Consider the following 6000-nt stretch of genomic DNA (forward strand, 5'->3'; position numbering starts at 1 on the left):
ACAGCAGCAGCATTTTAAGTTATGTTTAGCAAACATAGCAAAAACCCCCCAACAAAAAAACAAAAAGTGGTGCTCAAAAGAGGAAGCAGAGAGAGAGAGCGCAGGATTAGAGTGTACCACTAAAACTTCGGATTATCTGAGCTGAGCACAAGGTCTGAACGATAAAGTTCTCATGGATGAGTGCTTTGTGTTTTTGTAAAGTTTAGGTGTTGATAAAGGGTATTCTTACTGTGATACCTGCTTTCACGCTTCTGTCCTAGGTGTTGCCAAAACACCTCAAACACTTCCTTCAAAAAAATGATGTCATGATAACCACAGAGAATGAGAGATGTCTCATTTAAACGACAACTATTGCTATGTATTGTGCATCCAGAAGGTATTCAGCCAGTCTAGAAAAAAGACTCTGCAATGCTTGATACTGGGACTATACGATGATATTCAATACCATACAAAAGTAGGTCTCTCTCAGGGGTAATCTTACTTGTATTTGAATTCTAGTAATCTAAAGTGGTTTGCGTGTTAAAAAGTCATGAGTCATGCTCTTTAGAGGGAAGAGTGCAACACCTGGGTGTTGCTAACTCAAACACTTCCTTTAAAAAAATGATGTAATGGTAGGCATAGATAGTGACAAATGAGCTACAGTTGTACAACAACAAAAGTAAGTAGTGGCCGAAATTTTTTGCAATATTATAAGCGATCACCCTGAAAAGAGCAGATAAAAATGTGCAATACATGCTGACAAAGAGTTACTTACACATCTAGCAGATTGAGCATTGATAGGCACACCAACTGTATCTGCCTTTGGGTGGTGCTCTCATTTTGGTGTTGGTTCTGTTTGCGGTGAGTATTACTTCTTGTTCCTGTCACAGTGTTGTTTTTGTGTAGCTTATCTGCATACCTTATTTAATTTAAAACTTAAAGATAACATTTTATTTCATAGTGTAATCTTTACGTGCTTCATCCAAAGCACACGTTTAGGGATTCGCTAGCTGAGGTTAGCTCCTAGCCTGGCCAATTTGCAAGCAGCATAGCCTCTTCAACTGTCCCTCCTGCACTTTCCTGCTCATTGTGTCAGATGTTTAGTTACTCCTTGGCGCCTTCAGTAACAATGATACTTGTAATAAATTTAGCCTGTTTGTCTTTCTGGAGGCCAGGATAACTGAACTGAAGAACCAGGCTTTGCAACCTTGTAACCAGTGCAGCCGAAGGTAGCGTAAGCCCTGTTAGCTCTCCCCTGGAAGATTGTCCCGAGCACCAGGAAAACAGGATGGCTAGGTGATGGTGAGGAGGAAGCATAGTCCTAATCAGAAACTCCCTACCAAACCGTTCATGTGTCTAATAATTTTTTCCCCACGCAGCAACATACCCGAGCAACTTTGCCAAAACAATGTGTCGTCTGGTCCCAGCCCAATCGAACCAGGAGTGACATGATTAGCATTTAGCTGCACGTCTCCTTAAATTGCTGGCTGTCTGAGTGGTGTCCAAAAGACAATGTGGGGTTTATAGATAATTGGATAACCTTCTGGGGAAAAGCTGGTGTTGTTGGGAGAAACTGCATCCATCACACTTTGGATGGAGCAGCTGTCGTTTCTAGAAATCTGGCCAAATTTATTAACCCCCCCCCCCCCCACCACACACACACACACACACACACACACAAAATGCCACTGTCCAGAGTTGGGACCAGGAAGTTCCAGTCATAAACATTATGTCTCTTTCTTTCAAGTCCCTGTTAGTACCGTATTTTCCAGACTACAAAGCGCACCTGAATATTAGCCGCACAAGCTAAAATCAGGGGAAAATCCTGTTTTGTACATACATTAGCCGCACCTGACTAAAAGCCGCAGGTGTTTCAATGTTGACTTATCATATGTAAGAGAATATGCACAAAGGGAATTGTCAGGGAAGAGATGGCTGTTTGGAGACACACCCCTTTTATTAATTATTTTGAAAAACAAGTTATGGGTACATATTTGCATAACTTTTTAGGTATATGTACAAGTACCGGTAATTACAAGTACGAAACATGCACTGTGTAAACGAGTAACAAATGTAGTACATAACAATAACCTACAGCACACCAGAAAAATAGATTCGGACTACCTTTTAGGCTCAGGTGCAGTGACACAGCTTTAACAAGAAGAAAAGTCAGTCATTCACCACCATCTTTCTCTTCTTCCTGCGCACTAAAACCACCAAAGTCCTCTTCTCCAGCATCGGATACGAACAGGCTCAGGATGGCTTCGTCATCCACTCTCCGCTTCTCTCCTTCGTTGTCACTTTCAAAACCAGAGAAATCCTCGTTGTCAGTGTCAGAGTCGAACACCCTCAGAAGGGCCGTGGCGGTGTCCTCCTCTCCATCATGCAGCAGTCCAGTCCTTCGAAATCCGTTGGTGATCATGGATGTTTTCACACTTTTCCACGCTGTCAGAATCCACTGGTGGTGTTGAGCATAACTTGCTTTTCGCAAGTTTATCACCGCCCGTCATCCACACCTCCTGCTGAACGCGTAGCGCTACTTTGAAGTTTGTTTTTCGTGCTACTTCGTATGGCACTACGTTGCCTGGCGGATGGACATGTGACCAACATACCACTCTTGAACCCCAATACTGTGTGTCTGATCACATGCCCTTCTGCCAGGCAACGTAGTGCCGTACAACAGCGGAACAAACAAAACAAATCGTCTTACGATATCACAAAAATCATGGACAATCCATAGAAAAGCCGCACCTGACTAAAAGCCGCAGGGTTCAAAGCTTGTGCAAAAAGTAGCGGCTTATAGCCCGACAATTACGGTACATGAATTAATAATTGATCAACAAATTGATTTACTCTGCCTGACAGAAACCTGTTTACAGCATAATAATTATGTTAGTTTAAACACCCCTGAGTTATACTAATTGCTGGAGGGCGAGGGCAGCAATCTCCCACTTCAGCATGTTAATCAACCAAAGACCTAGTGTAGCTGCTGTCATAGGCAACTTGCGCATTTAAGTTTGTATTTCTTTTTAGTTCTGACGGCAATGTATCGGCTGTGGTTGGACATCATTACATGTTAAGACATGTCGAAGAATCCTCCCGTCCAAAATAAATGTCAGTTAAAATGAAAAGAACAAGTTGAGCTTTGGTAAAACTCGTGAACACCTAGACAGTTTTTATTCATTTGAATCAATTGACTTGATTCAAAATGTAAAAAAAATAAAAAAAATAATCATACATCACTTTAATCACATTCAAGATCATGTTCTGACATACGGCATATCACATATCTTTCTGAAAGCGCTGTAACTAAGTTTAAGGATATAATTCATCCACTGTTATCTTCTTAAGTGCTTTGATAATGCCAAAAAATGGAAAGAGTAGCTACCTGAACGCTACTCCCATAGAGGTTGATTATTAATAGTTTTACTTCAAGTGTGCCTACAACTCTAGATGCTGCTCCAAATCAGAAGTACTTGACTCCCTGGTATAACTATGAAGCCTGCACCTTAAAGCAGATAACTCATAAACTGGAGAGAAAATGGCATCTCACTAATTTAGATGATCATTTAGCCAGGAAAGTTAGTTTGCTGCTCTATTTTTAAAAAAGCCCTCTGGCAAAGCTAGAAAATCTTGGTATTCATCACTGATTGAAGGAAATAAGAATAACCCTGGGTTTCTCTTCAGCACTGTAGCCAGGCTGACAAAAAGTCAGGCCTCTGTTGGGCCAAACATTCCTTCAACATTAACTAGTAATGACTTCATGCTAAGAGCAGTTCTGTTTCCATCATACATGCTTCCCTTAGGCAGTATCATTAGAAGGCATAGCATATACTTTCACTGCTATGCAGATGGCACCCAACTTTATCCATCCATGAAGCCATATACAAGACACCAATTAGCACTGTAGGAATCTCTTAAAGACATAAAGACCTGGATGACCTCTAATTTTCTGCTTCTAAATTAGATCAAACTGAGGTTATTGTACTCGACCGTAAAAATCTTAGAAATGTGGTTTTTAGCCAGATGGTTACCCTGGATGGCAGTACCCTGGCCTCCATTAACTTTGTGAGGAATCTTGGAGTGATTTTTGACCAGGATATGTCCCTTCAATGCACACATTAAACAAATATGTAGGACTGCATTCTTCCATTTGCACAATATCTTTAAAATTAGAAACATTGCAGATTAATGCTGAAAAAGTAGTTGATGCATTTATTACTTCTATGCTAGACTACTGTAATGTGTTATTATCAGGATGTCCTAAAATTCCCTGAAAAGCCTTCAATTGATCCAAAATGTTGTATTAGCGTAGTAGCAGTAGAGTACTGACACAGACTAGAAAGAGTGAGCATATTTCTCATATACTGGCTTCTCTTCATTGGCTTCCTGTTAAATCCAGAATCAAATTTAAATCCTGCTCCTCACATGCAAGGTCTTGAACAATCAGGCCCAATCATATCTTAATGACCCAATAGTAAAGTATCACTCCATTAGAGCTCTTTGCCCTCAGACTGTGGGCTTATTAAATCAAATCAAATCAAATCACTTTTATTGTCACATCACATGTGCAGGCACACTGGCACAGCACATGCGAGTGAAATTCTTGTGTGCGAGCCCCACAAGCAACAGAGATGTTAGTTAGATATTAGTGATTCCAAGAGTATTTAAAGTAGAATGGGAGGGAGAGCTTTCATCTTTCAGACCCCTCTTCTATGGAACCAGCTTCCAGTTTGGATTTGGGAGACAGACACTAACTCTACTTTTAAGATTAGGCTTAAAACTTGCATATTTGCCTTTCTTACACTGCGATAGGTCTAGTCTGCTAGGGGATTAACCTAATGCATTGAGTGTTTCTTCTTCAGTCACCTTTCTCACTCACTATGTGTTTAAACTCCTCTCTGCATGTAATTATTTGGTATTACTAATCTCTGGCTCTCTTCTGCAGCATGTCTTTGTCCAGTCTTTATCCACTCACCCCCAACCAGTTGCAGCAGATGGCTGCCCCTCCTCTGCTTGAGGTTTCTTCCTGTTAAAAGGGAGTTTTTCCTTCCTACGTTTGCCAAAGTGCTTGCTCATAGGGCATCATATGATTGTTGGGGGTTTCTCTGTTTTCTTTGTATTATGTATTGCAGGGTCTTTATCTTACAAAATAAGGGGCCTTGAGTCAACTGATGTTGTGATTTTTCACCATATAAATAAAACTGAATTGAATTGAATAGCAGTCATTTCTTGTAAACAGTATATCCATTTTTTTAAAATTCTCCTTCAGGTGTGGCATTCGTCATAGTTGTCATGGAATCCATTAGTTTTTAGTTACTAGACATTTTCTTCCTGTGCCCTCTGTGCATTCCTGTCTCTCTCTTCTTACTTATTGTTACTCTTCATGTTTCTCTATTGGTTGTTTTATATTCCTGTCTTACTTTAAAGTTAAATATCTTCCCCTTATCTGCCTTCACTTAGCCCAACAATCGATCCCTATCAATCAGGCCGAGCAGTCACATGAAGGTGATTATCAATAAATCAACCAGGATTTACGAGTCCACCTATGAGCGTCCTCACATAAAAGAAGCAGTGTTGGCAGTATATGACCAGTCAGAAACATATACGGGTCTCCCAGCAGCAGAGTGGTATAAAAAATGAAAAGGGTACGCAAACTATATTATCTATCTAGTTATAGAGCTGTGTGTAAAAGGGTTAAGTGCAGAAACAAAGTATTAAAAGGCACCCTGTGAATATGTTTTCACTAAGCACTGAGATCAGTGAGACCAGAAAAGTGCTATATTAATGCTGACACTCAGCTATGTATAGGAATATAAGGTCTGGAAGTAGTGTAAAGGTGCCCTGTTTTATGATCATGTCACTATATTAAGGCTTACAGAAAAATGCAATTGATTTAAACTTGTTTGCAGGAAATATAAAAAAGAAAAAGAAATAAATTAGCTCTGAAAAAAATCTATTTCTTAGTTGATGCCAATCTAAAAAAAGACATCAAAGACATACACTGACTGGCCAGTAGGT

This window comes from Aulonocara stuartgranti (assembly GCF_965226115.1).
Source record: "Aulonocara stuartgranti genome assembly, chromosome: 7".
Taxonomy (NCBI): Eukaryota; Metazoa; Chordata; class Actinopteri; order Cichliformes; family Cichlidae; genus Aulonocara; species Aulonocara stuartgranti.